Raw genomic sequence first — 15204 nt, 5'->3', positions numbered from 1 at the left:
ACTACTAGAACTCATACAGGAATTCAGTAAAGTAGCAGGATATAAAATCAGTGCACAGAAATCAGTGGCATTCCTATACACCAACAACAAGAGAAGAGAAACAAATTAAGGAGTCCATCCCATTTACAATTGCACCCAAAACCATAAGATACCTAGGAATAAATTTAACCTAGGAGGCAAAGGATCTGTACTAGAAAACTATAAAATACTCATGAAAGAAATTGAAGAAGACACAAAGAAATGGAAAAACATTCCATGCTCATGAATTGGAAGAACAACCATTGTGAAGATGTCAATGCTACCTAGAGCCATCTACACATTCAATGCAATCCCCATCAAAATACCATCCACTTTTTTCAAAGAAATGGAACAAATAATCCTAAAATTTGTATGGAACCAGAAGAGACCCCGAATAGCCAGAGGAATATTGAAAAAGAAAAGCAAAGCCGGTGGCATCCCAATTCCAGACTTCAAGCTCTATTACAAAGCTGTAATCATCAAGACAGTATGGTACTGGCACAAAAACAGACACATAGATCAATGGAACAGAATAGAGAGCCCAGAAATGGACCCTCAACTCTGTGGTCAACTCATCTTCGACAAAGCAAGAAAGAATGTCCAATGGAAAAAAGACAGTCTCTTCCACAAATGGTGTTGGGATAATTGGACAGCCACATGCAGAAGAATGAAACTGGACCATTTCCTTACACCACACACAAAAATAGACTCCAAATAGTTGAAAGACCTAAACGTGAGACAGGAGTCCATCCAATCCTAAAGGAGAACACAGGCAGCAACCTCTTCGACCTCAGCCGCAGCAACTTCTTCCTAGAAACAACGCCAAAGGCAAGGGAAGCAAGGGCAAAAAGGAACTATCGGGATTTCATCAAGATAAAAAGCTTTTGCACAGCAAAAGAAACAGTCCACAAAACCAAAAGACAACCGACAGAATGGGAGAAAATATTTGCAAATGACATATCAGATAAAGGGCTAGTATCCAAAATCTATAAAGAACTTATCAAACTCAACACCCAAAGAACAAAAAATCCAATCAAGAAATGGGCAGAAGACATGAGCAGACATTTTTCCAAAGAAGACATCCAAATGGCCAACAGACACATGAAAAAGTGCTCAACATTGCTCGACATCAGGGAAATCCAAATCAAAACCTCAATGAGATACCACCTCACACCAGTCAGAATAGCTAAAATTAACAAGTCAGGAAATGACAGATGTTGGTGGGGATGCAGAGAAAGGGGAACCCTCCTACACTGTTGGTGGGAATGCAAGCTGGTGCAACCCCTCTGGAAAACAGTATGGAGGTTCCTCAAACAGTTGAAAATAGAACTACCATAGGATCCAGCAATTGCACTACTGGGTATTTACCACAAAGATACAAATGTAGGGATCTCAAGGGGTACGTGCATTCCAATGTTTATAGCAGCAATGTCCACAATAGCCAAACTGTGGAAAGAGTCAAGATGTCCATCAACAGATGAATGGATAAAGAAGATGTGGTATATATACACAATGGAATATTTTGCAGCCATCAAAAGGAATGAGATCTTGCCATTTGCAACGACGTGGATGGAACTGGAGGGTGTTATGCTGAGTGAAATAAGTCAATCAGAGAAAGACATGTATCATATGACCTCACTGATATGAGGAATTCTTAATCTCAGGAAACAAACTGAGGGTTGCTGGAGTGGTGGGGGGTGGGAGGGATGGGGTGGCTGGGTGATAGACATTGGGGAGGGTATGTGCTATGGTGAGTGCTGTGAATTGTGCAAGACTTGAATCACAGATCTGTACCTCTGAAACAAATAATGCAATATATGTTAAGAAAAAAAAAAAGAAGAAGAAGAAGATAGCAGGAGGGGAAGAATGAAGGGGAGTAAGTTGGAGGGGGAGACGAACCATGAGAGACAATGGACTCTGAAAAACAAACTGAGGGTTCTAGAGGGGAGGAGGGTGGGGGGATCTGTTAGCCTGGTGATGGGTATTAAAGAGGGCACATTCTGCGTGGAGCACTGGGTTTTATGCCCAAACAATGAATTATGGAACACTACATCAAAAGCTAATGATGTAATGTATGGTGATTAACATAACAATAAAAATTTTTTTAAAAAAAGAACAAGCGCCTTACGAAAGGCGGCAAAAAGGGAGCCAAGAAGATAGTGGTTGATCCATTTTCTAAGAAAGATTGATATGATGTGAAAGCACCAGCTATGTTCAATATAAGAAATATTGGAAAAACATTAGTCACAAGAACTCAAGGAACCAAAATCGCATCTGATGGCCTCAAGGGTCGGGTTTTTGAAGTGAGCCTTGCTGGTTTGCAGAATGATGAAGTTGCATTTAGAAAATTCAAGCTAATTACTGAGGATGTTCAGGGCAAAACTGCCTGACTAATTTCCATGGCATGGATCTTACCCGTGACAAAATGTGCTCCATGTTCAAAAAATGCCAGACCATGATCAAAGCTCATGTTGACGTCAAGACTACCAATGGTTATTTGCTTCGTCTATTTTGTGTTGGTTTTACTAAAAAATGCAATAATCAGATTCGGAAGACCTCTTATGCTCAGCACCAACAGGTCCGTCAAATTCGGAAAAAGATGATGGAAATCATGACGCAAGAGGTGCAAAGAAATGACTTGAAAGAAGTGGTCAATAAATTGATTCCAGACAGCATTGGAAAAGATATAGAAAAGGCTTGTCAGTCTATTTATCCACTTCATGATGTCTTCGTTAGAAAAGTAAAAATGCTGAAGAAGCCCAAGTTTGAATAGGGAAAGCTCATGGAGTTTCATGGTGAAGGTTGTAGTTCTGGAAAAGCTACTGGGCTTGAGACCGGTGCTAAAGTTGAACGAGCTGATAGATATGAGCCACCAGTCCAAGAGTCTGTTTAAAAGTCAGACATTTAATGGTGACAAATAAAAAAATCATATTTGTGATGTTTAAAAAAAAAAGAGGGCCCGTTCTGCATGGAGAACTGGGTGTTATATGTGAACAATGAATCATGGAACACTACATCAAAAACTAATGATGTAATGTATGGTGATCAACATAACATAATAAAAAATAAATTAATTAAAACCAAAAACAAAACAAAACAAATAAACACTAATGAAAGAAATTGAAGATGACAAAAATGGAAAGCTATTTCATGCTCATGGACTGAAAGAACAAATATTGTTAAAATGTTCATACTACTCAAAGCAATCTACAGATTCAGTGCCATCCCTATCAAAATACTAATAGCATTTTTCGCAGAACTAGAACAAATAATACTAAAGTCTGTGTAGACCACAAAAGACCCAAAATAGCTAAAGCAATCTTGAGAAAGAAGACCAAAGCTAGTGGTATCACAATGCCAGATTTCAAGATATACTACAAAGCTGTCGTAATCAAAACAGTATAGTACTGGCAAAAACAATAGACACATAGATCAATAGTTTTCTTTAATATAGAAGAGACTCCTGCTGTATATGTTTGTCATGACATTGAATTTTTTTATGATCCCAAGTAATTTGTCTTACAGAAAATTCTTCAAATGGAATTTGTTCTATTATTTCCTCTTAATTAGAAAAAAAGTTAAATATGATTTTCAAAAAAGCTATAAAGTGTCCTTCTTAGGGCATTATATCAGGAGGCATGTGATGTACATTGGTCCCACTTTTAATGAGTAAATTGTAATCATCATGTGAAGATGGTGTTCACATGATTTCTTCATTGTAAAAGTACCTTTCCCCTTTTGTAATTAATAAGTAATCTGTGGGATGATTTGTGAAGTTTGTACAAATGTTCTCTTCCACAGCAATGCTTTACTCAGTAATTTAGCATCTTTTGGTGACTCTTTCCTGAATCAATTATTACAACACAGGTTGCATAATGACTTTTTAATTTCATCATCCTTTATTTCTTTAATGGCATTCTTCTGTAAAGTAGGAGCTTTTTCCTCTCCCACTTACCACCACATTTTGTTATTATCACCTAGGACTCATGGATTTTTTTCTTTTGTTAAAATATATGTACACATACACACTTTAATATACATACTGATAATAATAATGTAGCTCAGTGAACTTTCACAAACTGAACACACTGCTGTAATTAGCATCCACGTTAAGAATAGCACATTATAGCGCATTGTAGCTCCCTACAATAGTTATATGTCAAGGATAACCACTATTCTGAAATCTAGCAGCATTTACTAATTTTTCCTGCTATATCTGAGATAAATAGAATTATACAATATGTAGTGTTGTGTTTTTGTTTTTGTTTTTGTGTCTGACTACTTGAGTCACCATAATTTTTTAAAGTTTCACCCATATTGTTATATAGAACAGTAGATAATTCGTCTCCTTACGTTCTAGCATGGCATCATGTGAATATATCACAACTTATATATCCAATCCATTACGAATGGACATTTGGGTAGTTTGAAGACCAGCATAAAAATATTCTCATGAACATTCTAGCATATATGTCTTTTGGTGAACTTATAAATAAATGTGTTTTGTTGTTGTTGTTCCTTTAAAATTCAGTGGGATATAATCCATTGCTGTCGTAATTCCAACTGATGTTCACATTTTCCAAATTTCACCAGTTGCTTCAAGCAGGCTTCTGTGTCCTTTAACAAGTCCAGTTAGTTTGTCTGTACTTTTTTACTGTATGACACATAAGGTAGTTTAGGCTTGCCTTAAATTTTCCCAGATGTAGACCTAGAATTAACCATTTTTCCTGGGAGACCGGGTCTTTTTAATGAGTAATGCTATTTAGAAATGAAGATCTAAGCACTGTATGTGTTGCTTTTAGGAGTCAATGTTTTTAGGCGTTTTTAAAGGACAGTCCTAGGAAAATATATTTTAATATACATAATGAAATTGCACTGGTACTTACAATTTCAACACAATGCCACATTTTCTTCTCTTTCGCCTAGGCTACATCTCCTGTCTCTAAGTGAAATCTTTGGTTCACAAACTATTTTTTTGTATTTACTCAATACTATATAGCATACCAAAAACTACTTTAAGAACTACTATACCAACAACAAATCAACCATTAATACTCAATATTTCTTCACCTTTTTGTTGTTCTTATATTCCACTAACAGTGTACAGTTCAAGTACTTGGGTCAATTATTTTTTTCTCCCCCCCAACTACAGTATGCTTATGTTATCAATTTGATATGCATTTAATATTAATCATATCTGATTATATTCAATTTAATGATTTTATGTCCATTTTATGATTTTCCTTTATCCTTGCTGATCAAATCTTATACTTTGCATATAGAAAGTATTAATATGATTAAAAATTCAAAAATATATTTAGCAAAGTCACATTCCCTTTGCTATTATTCTTACCCTGTTCCACCCTGTAGGCATCCACTTTGATTAAATTCTGGATTATTGTCACTGTGTTTTTTTATTTTTGCGAAAATAAGATTATATATATTTTTTTTTCTTAGTTCTCCACTATTTTATAAAATAAGAATAGCATACAACATATGCTCTTGGGCATACTGCTTTTTCTAACTAATAATAGCATATCCTGGAAAATCATTCCATATCACTTCATGAAGACTATTCTCTTTCTTTTTATAGCTGTTTGGTATAGTACTTCACTGTGATAATGCATCATAATTTATAAAGTGATTTCTTTACATATGAGCAAAAGGCAAAAGGATGTTCCCAATGTTTTGTTTTTATAAATAATGTCAAATGAATACTTGTATGTGTTTGGTTGGTGTATGTGCTATTTTGGAAGATGACTTTTCATGTTGACTCCTAGTAGTATGTTAGGTCAACCAGTATATACTACGGAAAGTTTATTTTGCTTTTTGTTTTATTTATTTATTTATTTATTTATTTATTTATTTATTTATTTTATGAGAGGGAGAGAGGGGAGGAGGGGCAGTGAGAGAGAATCTTAAGTGGTCTACATGCCCAGTGTGGAGCCGCACCTGAGATCATGACCTGAGCCAAAATCAAGAGTCCGACGTTTAACCAACTGAGCCACACAGGTGCCCCGTTTTTGTTTTATCTTTAATATCAATTTCCACTCCAGTGGGTGGTAACATGTTATATTTCTATCAGCAGGGTAGAGAGAGCCTGTTAATTCACAGATTTATAAATAGAATGTGTCAAATGTTTAAAAATTTTCACCAATCTGATAAATGAAAATGGTATCAGAGTGTAGTTTTAGTATACATTTTTATTTTTAACAAATGAAAACTGAAAGTTTGGTCATGTTTTAGGGCCAGCTGTGTATTTCTGAGATTGTCCATGTCATTTGCCTGTTTTTCTCTTGAATTTTTCATATTTATTTCCCTGATTTTTAACAGTTCTTTACATACTAGAGATACTGTCCATTTTCTATGACATATATTGGAAACATTTTCTCTGAGTTTTTTTAATTGTTTTGATTTTACTTGTGATATTATTTTCTTTCTGTAGCCAAATTTACTAATAATTTCTTCTAATATATTGGAGTTTTTGACTCAGCTAAAAAAGCGTTTCCTCATACTGAGGTAAAAAGGTCAGTTATATTGACTTCTAGTATTGTTTTATTTTCTTACTTTTAAGTCTTTGTTTTACTTGAAGTTTATTTTTATGTATAGTATGAGGTAGGGATATAGAGCTAGCCTCCCCACACTCCCAGTGGTGAACCAGTTGTTCACCTATGTGTTTTAATATTTCATTTTTCCCCAGTGATTTGAATGCCACTTTTATCAGGTACTAAATTTTTATATGCACATTCTCTATTTCTAAATTTTCTTTACTTTTACTGAGCTGTGTATTCATGTACCAGGGCCAAAAGGGGAATACACTTGTGAGTTATTCAGTGATTGAGAATCATAATTGTAAACTTCTGGTTTTGTTAGTCACTGAAACCAAGAGACAGGCCATTAAGAGTTGAAGGGAATGTCATTTGCAGAAACTTGTTTCAACTCAATTAATACTAGAGCTTTATTCAATTACCATCTTGGTGTTCTCTGTTTGTTTTGAAGAGATGAGAGTATTATTGAAAATCCAGATGTTTTATTTAGTTTAGAACTCCAGTCACTTTTAAGAGGAAGGATTTAAAATTTACATCTTATAAGTTCTTCTCTTTCAAGTTAGCTTTCTTTTTTAAATGAAGTTATTATATATGGACTTTGATATTGGTTTTGATTTTTATTTAAATGAATGACAGCAAAATATAGAAAGTGAATGAAAACTATGTAAATGGTACTTATTATAGCAAAAGAGAAAGACTTTCAAGAAGTCTTTGCAATTTCTTGAAATCAACTAGTGGAGCTAAACTGGATTGTGTATGCACATATTATTCACTCAGACATTATCATCTGTTGAAATGACTTTTTGAAGTTAAGTTTTTTATTTCTTTGTGACATTCTTTATTCCTTGGGATGCACCATTCTTTTATATTGCCTTTAGACTTCTGTATTTCCTCTATATTAGAACTATCGCTTAAGCAAAGATATAGTATTAACCATAACTTGTATTTGCCTAGCTCTTCAGAACATTCTGTAATGCAGGCCAATTACCTCGCTTTGTCACTGGGGCATATGGATACTGACTGCCATGTTTGAGCAGGACCCACTTAATCCAGACATCATTCAATAACACTGTATACTTCAGGGTTTTGTTTGCAGAGGACTTTGTCAAGACAACAAAGGATTACTTATAAAAAACTGAATTTATTTTATAGAATGTTAATTGAACACATTTTACTACATAATTAATATAGGAGATAATACAGATATATATGTCATTGACAAGGACATAGATTGTGATATTAATTCTTTAATTTTTTTAATTTTTAAAAATTTTATAAAGTTTTGTTTATTTATTTGAGAGAGAGAGAGAGAGAGCACAAGCATGGGGGAAGGGCAATGGGAGAGGGAAAAGTAGACTCCCTGCTGAGCAGAGAGCCTGATGTGGGGCTTGAGTCCAAGACCCCAAGATCACAAGCTGAGCCAAAGGGATGCTTAACTGACTGAGCCTCCCAGGTGCCCTCTCATACTAATTCTTTTTTTTTTTTAAGTTTTATTTATTTATTCATGAAAGTCAGAGAGAGAGAGAGAGAGAGAGAGACAGGCAGAGGCAGAAGGAGAAGCAGGCTCCCCACCTAGCAGGGAACCCGATGCAAGACTCAATCCCAGGACCCTGGGATCATGACCTGAGCCGAAGGCAGATGCTTAACCATCTGAGCCACCCAGGCACCCCTAATACTAATTGTTAATCGCTGTGCAAAGGAGGGACTAAAGGCCTTTGCCAACATTGGCTAGGGAATGAATTGTGTGTTCTGGTTTTTATCACTTCTTCTTGAGTTATGCAGTTCTGTGCCTTTTCTGGTGGCTCTTGTTGATTGTGCTAAATTAATTCATGCCTTTTTTAAAGGGCTAATTAGAAAGAAAATATAAATATTTTGAGCATTGCTATGTCTCTAAACATATTTTATATCACATCTAATAAACTGAATATAAGCTATTTTTGTTTATGAATTTGTACAAATTTATATTAAATAATCCTTGTTAACTAAATCTTATAACAATAATTTCCCTGTAATATAGACTAAACTCTGCCGTAAGGCAAACTCCCAAATCTTAGTTGCTTAACACAGATGATGTGGTTTTTTTCCCCCCATGCAAAGCCCTCTGTAGTTTTCTTTCCAGCATTGTTTCAGAGACCTAGATTTATGCATTGGAGGACTTTGTTCTCTCAACACATGACCTCCACTCTCACAGCACGGGAGGGAAGAAGGAACATGGAGAACAAACATTTGTTGTTCCCTCAGACTGCCCATGTCACTGTCACTTGTACTTACAGCCCACTGGTCAGAACTATTGGCCCCAACCTAACTATAATCTAACTATGGGGGGAAATGTTGGTAAATGTAGGCTAGCAAATAGAGTATTTGCTGAGAAAGTGTCTGTCACTTGCTTTTGGAAAAACCTTGCTCATAAACCTAGGGAAGGCTTCCTTTTCTTTTTACATGTGTTTGAGGTTTTCTTCCTCCTGCAGTTCTGAGCACTTCATGTTTTCTTCTTGACTGCCTCTATGTTCCACCCATGTGTGTTGCTGAATATATAGAGAAATAGAGAAAGAGTAGAATGTGCTCTCTTTGGAAAACAAATGGTTTGATTGTATTCTGAGCTAAGAGGCCCATGATGGGCATAGATTTTGATGCCACAACACTGTGTGTCATGTGTGAGCCACCCCTTGGTCAGAACACTTCATGTATTCCTGTTTAATTTTTTCATTTCCAGCATAGAGACTATAGTTAAATGGTTAAACTTCCAAGGGATACTATTTTCCAGTTTTTGTACCACCTCAAGCTTATATAGGCTGTAAGCAAGCTGGCTTTATGCAAAAATTTCTGCTGGATTTATAGCTGCCATCCTTCATTACTGAAGCAGTTTACCACCCAAAAGTTAAGGTTGAGGCACTGAATTGATAATCACGAGAACTAAATTATCTTTTTAGTTCTGTCACTAGCTAGTTGTTTTCTTCTCTGGGCATTTCACTTAACTTCTCCAGGTATTAGTTTCTTAATCTGTTAAATGAAGGTGCCTTTATATGAGTCCCTTTTCAAATTTTAAACACACACATGTGCACACAGGCACACCCTGCTTTGTTTTGGTTTTATAATAAAATCTGTCTTAGGACCCCTAAATATAAATGAGAAAATGAAAATTTTATAACTGAAAAGTAGGTACAGGAAAGGAACAGGTCTATTCTTGTACTCTGGGTCAAAATCTGAGGGACAACTATCCAATTCTAGATCTTCAATTTAGATCTTCTAGGTCTATCCAATTATAGCAGGTCTTTGAAACCTACTAACTCAGATGTTTTCAGGAATTTTCCAGCTCCCACTGTCTCTGAATTTTATAATTCAAAATGAAGAATGAGGTTGGTTCTGTTTTTTTTTTCTATAGATCTAAGTTAATATTTCATTGCAAACACTAAGGAAACACTTGAATTGAGTTTCCCATCAATGAGGCAGTATTTTCCTGCATTTATCTAACATTTAAAATAAAAGGCAGCAAAGAATCATATTTTAAGTCAGTGAGGTACTGTCATGTATACTCAATGCATAAAATGTTTACAAGTGTTATTTGGTTTATGTTTTTTTTTTTCCTAGAGAAGAGGATGTGTCCTAAACTTCTATATCAAAGGTTTAAATACACAATAAGTATTGTCTTATGCAAACTACAAGGTGTTTTGTTTTTATAAAACTAAATTTAACTTTAGCCTGACTCAGAAAAAATCTCAGAAAATCACATTATTTAATAAAATTTTTAAATGATATTTTTAGTGACCAATTCAGTCTGATTCTGGGGTATAAAATACACAAAAAGCATCATGAAAAGTAATTCTGGAAATACTGACATCCTAGAAAAACTATGGATTACTAGAATCCTTATAGGAAATCTCTTTTACTCTCTAGGTAGTTTGCCTCCTGGTTTCTGAACTAAAAGTTCAGAGTCTCTTGTTCAATAAGGCCAATGTGGAACCTGAGGACAAACATGGAATTGTGTTTTTTGGTTTTCTAATATTGAAATTATTTAAGCAGTTTTGAAACTCTTCCATGGAACACTATTTCCATCACCTCCTTCAGAAAAGTGAGTCACTACAGTGAATGACATGGCCCACTTGGTGTTACTCATACCGACATTTGAACACTTCTCACACATAAACCCCTACTTATATGTATCTGATAGGTATGCATATGCATTTATAAACACTCCATGCCTATTTTTCTCATTCACCCAGTGAACCACATTTCATTAAAGATAAAACTTCTTTTGATCTTTTCATGCTATTTCTGAGGTCTGAACAAAATTCACATCTAAGGTAGAATGCTAGGATGCTAGTGCCCTGGTAAATGATGTAACTAACCCACCTGAAAGACTCTCATATGTCACTGATCCTAAAAGAAACACTTGGGCAATATGCAAATGAGAACATGCCTTGTTAAATTTTAGTTGAAAGCCAGATTCCACACAAGCCAATGAGACTTGGGTGGGAGTCATCCTGTCTGGCATGAAAATGCAGGAGGCAGAGGCCTTCTTTAACACTTCACATTAATGGTGACCATGTCCACAGAAGGCAAAACATTTTTCACTGCAGTGTCTTTGGTGGAAACTGGTGCTGTGGCCCACAGCACTTCTCTGCACCTACACACAACAGAATAGTCAGGCTATTGAACCAGTGCAAAAAAAAAAAAAATATATATATATATATATATATATGTATTGCATAAACGTATATATATATGTTTATCTTTTGGGGCATACACTTTTGTATGTATAATATATATTATATAAAAAATAAGAGAAAAGAGGAAACTTATTGGACACATTTTTGACAATTTGCAATGAATTATGCTTTACTTTGAACTAACCTTAAAAAGTCAATTAGTCAGATTTTTCTTTGCATATGAAGAAACTGAAATTAAGAGGTAATACAGCCAATCAATGGTAAAGATGTGATATGAGGCCAGATAATCCAATTGCTAAGCCACTATGCCACCCCCACTTTGTGTTTGCCAACGTTAGGCAAATCATGTGGTTAGACATGAGTCTGTCCCATTCCCTAACTTACCTGGGTTTTATGGACAAGGCTCTGACACAAATGACTGATTGTTTGTTCCATCTGTACTACTGGATACTGAGTAGATCATATAGGGGCCAGGATGGTAGTTTGGGAAAATACAAGAAAGTATGTTCAACATTAACATGAAATGCTAACCAAGGCATCTGCTTGCTACAAGTTCATTCTAGAAGGAATTACCAACACCCAGATTGTGCTTCATATTGTGGATTCAGCCACTTGGAAATAAATTTAACATGCTAGACTTTCAAACTTCACGAGGCTGGAGTGTTTTCTTTCAAGGCTGTTGATTTATGAGTCCCTGTAGCATTTCCCGGAAAGGTATATCAAGTTTTACCTTGCACTAAAAGTAAAGGTTCTAGCTGCCCCAATTCAGTCTATTTCTTTGGATCAGAGAGCCTAAATATTTTAGGATCTATTATATTGCTGCGCTTCCTATCTAACTAGAATGACTTTGAATGGAGAAAATATAAATGAACATATAAGAGGATAAAAGCAAGACTGGAGAAATAAACCATGTGGGCCAGATAACCTATCTTTAAAATAACCTATCTTTAAAATTTATCACAAATGAAATTACAGTCTCTAAGTTCTTCAAATTATTACCAAGGTTGCCATTATTTTAGGAGGTTATTACTTAGCACATGTAGAAAAGATATGCATTTTCTGAACATTCATTTATGTCTGAGGCTTGGGATTAGTTTTATTGGTGGCTGACAACACTCAAAATCCTGTTAACTATTATTCATTATGTTATGCTACTTTGAATGTCTCTCTAACTTAAATAACAACTTGAGACTAGATTTGTTTTTTGAATGACTTTTTGTAAGGAATACATATCAAGTAAATATTAAGAAGATTTAATAAAAAATCATCAGGATAAATAGCAAGGTTTCTATATCCAGTTAAATAATATGAGGTTAAAAACTACATACAGCTCAGCAGGTATTACTAAATATTTTGATGGAAGATGTTTTTGTGTTCTAGGCATTCCTGCACAGCCTTCTCAGTGTTTTCTCTCATTTGGTTTTCAACACAACCATTTGAGGTTGGCTTCAATATTCCAATTTTAAAGATGAAGAAACAAGTTCATCAAGGTTAAAGGAGTTACCCAAATTGAGTGATAGATTCAGAATTCAAATTCAAGCCCACAGGAAAGCCCACACTGTGTTCAGTGCTTGGAGCTATTTCTCTGTAATCATGTGTTTAGCGATGTTATTACCCTCCACGAGGAAATGATCTGACAGGTAGGTTAGAGTTTGGCGTTTCTTCCAAATATCTTAAAGAGATTAATTAGAAAAACTGCTGAAGTGTTTGTGGGACAATTAGAGTAAGTACTTTTTAATCTTATCCTCAGGCAACAAAGGCATTTTGTCCTTTTAATTTTATTTTCTATCCCTCTGTCTGACATTATTACCTGGTTAACACTATTACAGAGACAGTGGGTGTTACATGGAGGATGGGCTCTGGGTTTAGATAGACTTAAATTCCCATGCCACCATTTTTAGTAGTGGTATTTGATAAGCTACTCTAACTCAGTTTTTTTTTTTTTTTGGATCATTGTGAAGATTAAATGTGCACTGTTTATGGAATTTTGCAGGTACATGTTAATCATGGCCTGTTTATTGCTTTATATTAGATATCCTAGTTATTTATCTTACTTTAGGTTTCCCATACATTTTCAGACTATCATCTTTAGTTTATTTTGAATCTTATTAGCAGGAATTAGAACCGAACCACACACTTGAGAGGAGGTCACAGATATAAAAGATAAGAGAGGATTTCGGTGTCTTATGTACATCAAACATTAGCATACTATATAGAAATGTCTCCTGCAAAAATCAGTCTCCAATCCTGATGTTTAATACTTTTATCCTTCAGTACATAAATCTGCGTCTATATCTTTCTTTTTGAGATTTTTAAAAATTCAGTTGCATTTCCAAGTACCATCTGAATGTTATGATATGATGATAAATTATGTTATAAATGGTTTGATCTCTCTCATTTCGTGGATTAGACCATTTCGCAGACTAAACTATGTTTAGCTGATGGAATAACAATTCCCAGTGGCATTACTAGGAAATGGGAAGTAAAAGGGGTCTCCTAACGGCCGCAAACTGAGAAGCTTTTTTTTTTTTTTACTTAGTTTTGCCCTTGAACCAGAATCCTTAAGTCTCAAATCCAGTTCCATTCATGGTGGTAAACCTCAAAATATTACCAGGTAACCTGTGACTTGAAGTTATGTTAGTAGTTGAAGTTACATTATGTTAGTAGTACTACCACCTTGATGAACAGTCAGAAGTAGGATTTCTTTTTAAGATTTTTCTTTTTTAATTTGAGAGAGAGAGAGCAGAAGCAGGGGGAGGGCAGAGGGAGAGGAAGAAGCAGGCTCCCCGCTGAACAAGGAGCCTGATGCTAGGCTCCATCCCAGGACCCTGAGATCATGACCTGAGCTGAAGGCAGATGTTTAACTGACTGAGCCACCTAGGTGCCCCAGAGTTAGGATATTTACAGGGCTTTGAGGTCCAAACTCAAGTGGTTTAAGATTTTTTTTTTTATTTTTTTTGAGGAGGGTACAGATTGGGAATGAGAAATCAGGGAATCAGTTAAGGATCGATGTCAGTTGAGGATTGGTGGACACAGCAAAACAAGGGCCATGAAGTAAATTGTGATCAGTGAACTATTGTTGATAATCAAACTGTTTGCCCAAGTGAGCAAACTAGTGACTCAGATAAATTGTTAAGTAGGAAATTCTTAGAGCCAACAGTGAAGTTATTTATTAGTTTGCAGATTTGTCTTACCCAGGCTAAGGTTTACTGGTACAAACAACTAAGTCATGATGATGTACAGTTGTTTCTAAGTTATAAGAACAAAAATGATCTCAATTCTCAGCAAAGTCACACCAGATGCCCGAGGAGAGCCCAGCACTCTCAGAACCCGTTCAATACCTCAGAGACTTAACTAGAGATAACCAGTCACTGATGATAGACTTCAGTAATCTGACACTAGGCTTCTGGAATGATCTTTATGTGAGTGGATGGCAAATTATAAGAGGATAATTGGAAAGGTACCTAATGGAGGGAGAGTGATGGAGACTATCAGGGACCAGGGTAAGTTAGGAAGAATCCATTACACCTGGAGACAAATGAGAAGGCACTATTCTCTGCACTCTGTAAATTAATAGGGAAAAAACACTAATCTCTTTAAATCAAAGTTACTAGATGATTTTTAGTAAATGTTTTAAAATCATACCATATGAAACTGTATCATGTAGTGAAACTTAGTCTCAAAGTCGTCCAGATGGATTTTGGACTAAACCTGGAAGTTCCTACTCTTAGTTGTTGAATGGGTCAATAAAACACCATGGTTTACAAAAGATCCATTCAAGTGCCTTGCATATTGCCTTTCTTTAGCTTTTAGAATTCTTCTAAGAGTATAAAGATGATAAATTATAAAAGTTAAAATTACAAAAATAGTTATAAAGATTATATCTTTGCTTACATTTGTGATCTTATTTGACTTCCAGACATATCATGGAATGGTGGATAAAAACTTGAAATTTTTGCTCATTTATAGTT

At 35.3% G+C, this 15204-nt stretch overlaps 1 protein-coding gene and 1 pseudogene across 3 annotated transcripts in view; both read left to right on the top strand.

Moving 5' to 3' along the window:
* Nucleotides 1-15204, top strand: part of ANO3 (anoctamin 3) — a 429391-nt gene that overhangs the window by 55606 nt on the left and 358581 nt on the right. The gene's annotated exons all lie outside the window — the stretch shown is intronic.
* On the top strand, nucleotides 2189-2911 carry LOC114219989 (small ribosomal subunit protein eS1 pseudogene; annotated as a pseudogene).

The sequence above is a fragment of the Eumetopias jubatus genome, unplaced genomic scaffold (assembly GCF_037043125.1).
Source record: "Eumetopias jubatus isolate StellerSeaLion01/CBP00866 unplaced genomic scaffold, mEumJub1_p1.0 scaffold_13, whole genome shotgun sequence".
Taxonomy (NCBI): Eukaryota; Metazoa; Chordata; class Mammalia; order Carnivora; family Otariidae; genus Eumetopias; species Eumetopias jubatus.
The sequence above is the reverse complement of the archived record's forward strand: the minus strand, read 5'-3'. Positions and strand labels throughout refer to the sequence as shown.